General features: G+C 31.9%; 1 pseudogene; it reads left to right on the forward strand.

Moving 5' to 3' along the window:
• Window positions 1-1,182: 1,182 nt before the first annotated feature.
• LOC128582971 (uncharacterized) lies at window positions 1,183-1,268 on the forward strand (annotated as a pseudogene).
• Window positions 1,269-4,059: the final 2,791 nt, after the last annotated feature.

The following is a 4,059-nucleotide window of genomic DNA, read 5'->3' on the forward strand; positions in this document are numbered from 1 at the left end:
AGGCAAATTGAATTCTGCAATAAAAATAGACAAAGGCAATCATTCCCATGTTTCTTTAAGACTGTACCCCATCCTTCAGAGTAATATGCTCCCTGCATGCTCTCTTTTGCTCAAGGATTCTGCTAGTCTTCATAGCACTTTTGTATCATCTGCAAGGATGGCCCAGTTAGAAAAATGTGTATCTACCAAGCAGTCACAGACCTAGGAGCAGAAATGCGTTTGTGAAAAAGGTGCCCCTTTTCTCCTGGCTGATTAAGTTCATCTTCAAGAAACATGGTTTTGTTGGTGACGTACAGGTTGGATTTCAGTACCTCTTGCCTCTAATATTGGTGCCTGCTTGCACAGCACAAATGCACAATTTCTCATCACCTTCTACCTTTCTCTCTTGCTTACCCTGCCATATATACACTGTCCTTTCTTTTATTTCTTTTTTTTTAATTATATACCAAGTTTATAGATTGGAAAAGTTGATAGTGTTAAAATGTCAATACTACCCAAGTCAATTCACATATTCAATAATTGAATCCCATAATGGCATAAATATATTTACGATCTTTCTTTTATTTCTTGAACACTTCAAGCACACTTGCCTCTTAAGCCCTGTGCATTGCTGTTCCCTTTGCTCAGAAAATCTCTTTTCCCAGATACTTGCCTAGCTCATTCATGCTCATTGCAAATGTTGTTTCTCAAATAAGTCTTTTGCATTCTACATGAAGGGTGCATACCATGATCATTTTTGCCTTTATACTGCTAGATTTTTCTTTAAGTGAGTCACCACTTCTGACTTGATATTATATAATAGATGTTTATTCTTTCATAGGAGGTACCCCCATATTACTTTGCATGTAAGGACCCAATTCTGCTAATACATTTTTCTTTCTACACTCAAGTCAACTTTATCTATACAGTTATCTATGAAGTGACTTCACCTTCAACTACTGCAAAACATTATCCATGTTGTAAGTTGACCTCAGTTCTTTACTCATTAACTTACATACTTCAAATAAAGCAAATAATGGTCTCGAGGTCATAAATGCATAAGATAGCTATCTACATAATGTAGATAGAATATGCTTATTAATTTTTCATAACATGGAAACATAAAATTTTAAAATGCTTATAAAGACTTATGGATTTCCTTCTTTTAACTTTTTGTGAAGTCTATATTAGATCCCAGTTAGAATCACTTCTCTGCCTTTTGGCTAAGATCAAGTGTAGATCTCTGTTTGAAAAAATACAATTACATAGAGTTTTTGTGAAGAACCAATGAGAAAACAAATGATTGGAAGACAGTAAAAGAACAATAAATGGGAGTCTTTGACTCTTTTTTCTATAAACACCCAAACACAAACATACATACATAGACACACACACATCATACTATTTGCATTTCAATTAATCAGAGACTATACTTGAGGAAAGGCTGCCTAATTCACCTAATGATTGCAAGTTGGTGATCAAAATAAATAAATAAAATGAAAAATTTTTTAACTATGCTTAAATATTTTTATTTCTTTGTATTTATCCTGAGCTACTAATTCTATAATTCTTACTCAACTAATCAATTGCTCCACACTTTAATTCATTGCTTCTAAATTTGTCCAATAAGAACAACTAATAAGCCATTGAGAATACTATAAAATTCATTTATTATTTCTTACATAATAGTGGAAGAAAACTAAATGGAGTTTAAAATAATTTAAACAAAAACTAAACAATATATGACAAATGATTTGCTCCATAGAATGTATTTATATCACATATACTTACAAAGATTAAAAACTGTGCATTTTCACAATTTTACAACTATAACAAATGAGACCAGAACCTTTTACTTTTCAGATAAATGTAACCCTCTGTATGGTATTAGATTGTAAAAAAAAAAAAAAAAAAAAAATGCAGAATAAAGAACATTTGATAAAATTTTCTAAAAAAAATAAAATAGAATGTATTCTTCCAAGAGCTCAAAAAATGTTGCACAGCTGGTGATGGTCATTTAAAATGATATTATTTCTCATATGTATTCTGCAATTAAAATGTCTTTTGATTAGATGATTCTGAAATAAATGCCGATTATTCAAAACCTTCATGAGCTTTTAATATTCAGAACTTAATGGGTATATGACCTCTTGTGTATACAACATAGACCTTACAATTTTCTTTAGTTCTTGATGTAATTCTAATGCATTACAAACTACAAACATGAATTGTAAAGAGATGACTTGGGGAAAAAGAGAAGAGTTACATGGCAAGAGGCATAGTTTGTAGTAGAGTATAATTATTAAATCTTCATTTATTCCCTAAAGTTAATTCTGAGAATATAATTTATTCCTCACTTCACAATTACAACAAACCTCCATGAGAATCTTTCTTTTGCAATTATAGATTTCCACATCACACTACACTTCATTATCATGAAGAGTAACACCAAACTTACTCATTTTGTCTTAGTAGACCAGCATAACAAATATTTTACAGAAGATGTTACAAATAACTAGAAATGCAGATAGAGTGTCTTAGGCCATGTACTGCAGATATCAATCTAATTAGATGTTTCTCTATCTGTTCCTTGATAAGAACAAAATAATCTTTACATTTCTGGATGAAAATGTAAAAACAAAAGAATTAATGATTCATTTCATTCTGTTCAGCCAATAATTAAAGATTTTATTTTAATGATTGAAAATTATGTATGTGCTGTATTTAACATACATGAAAGTTAAGTTATATATATTATACATTTACATTTATCTTATATAGTTACATATCTATTAAATTTCTATCATATGCAATGTCCTAAAACACAGTGGCTTCAATATATTTATTTTTCTGTCACATGGTAGTCCAATAATGTACAGAGCTGGCAAGGTAGCTTAGTCCCACAAGGTTATTCAGGGCCATAGTCACTCTATCTTGTGGCTCCATCATCCATCATTGATTGACATTGTCCTCACCTACAGGGTAAAAAAGTTCACTGCCTTCAAATTCCCATTCTACTGTATTGGAAAAGCGGAAGGTCAAGGAGAAGATAGTCTTCTTTAAGCAGAAAAGTTGGACCTTGCAGACATCACTTATATATGCACATACTAAATACTGTCACATGACCTCAACTAACTTCAAAGCAGATTAGGAAATACCTGTAGTTAAGTCGCCACGTGTCTGTTATAACTTGAAGGATTCTATTAACAAAGGAAAAGAGGAAACAGAAACTATATGAATATAACTCCATTTATACATACATATTTTATATATGTATAATTCCATATATATGTGAATGTGTGTATATATGCATGTACACAGCTTTCCCGAACACTGTTTATATGTGTGTGCTTATGTGTATATGTATGTGTGTGTATGTATACATATATACATATGTGTGTGTATGTATACATATATACATACACACACACACATATATGAATGTTTCAAATCAAATGAGGAATTAGCAAATTAAATGCAACAAGGGCTTTGACTACCTACCAAAGCATTACCACCTTTTAATAAAAACTCACAAATTTTTTTCATTTTTTTTTAATTTCAGGTTAATGTGAGGGTACAAACAACCAAATCACAATATTTGAATTTCATAGGTAGAGTCCCTCTTGTGTAGCTATGTCCTGCACCCAAAAGGTGTACTATATACACCCACATTGTGCCCATTCAGTGGGAGCACCCAAAACCCCATTCTCCTCTCTCCCTCCCTTGCCCCCAACTTTAACTGAAATGAATATTTATCCTATGTGGGCATGAGTTAGATCATCTACTAAAAAGGCGTAAATTTTACAGCAAACCTATTAAATATAGATTTTATTCCAAAAGACACATCTTAAATGTTTAAATTGTAAATAGAAAGAGAAAGGTTAAGAGGGAGGCCTAAAACCCCTGGGAGGCCAAACAAGTCTGCACTATTAATGGAAGCTGTCTTGCACTAAGGGGCACAGTAGAGGGGCAAGAGCTTTGGTTTCCTTATCTGAAACATGCAACACCTACCATGTAAGATTTTGCAAAAACTAGCTATAATTGATTTACAAAAACGCATTGAATCTAAGTATATGTATA

This window comes from Nycticebus coucang, chromosome 3 (assembly GCF_027406575.1).
Source record: "Nycticebus coucang isolate mNycCou1 chromosome 3, mNycCou1.pri, whole genome shotgun sequence".
In the NCBI taxonomy this organism is placed as follows: domain Eukaryota; kingdom Metazoa; phylum Chordata; class Mammalia; order Primates; family Lorisidae; genus Nycticebus; species Nycticebus coucang.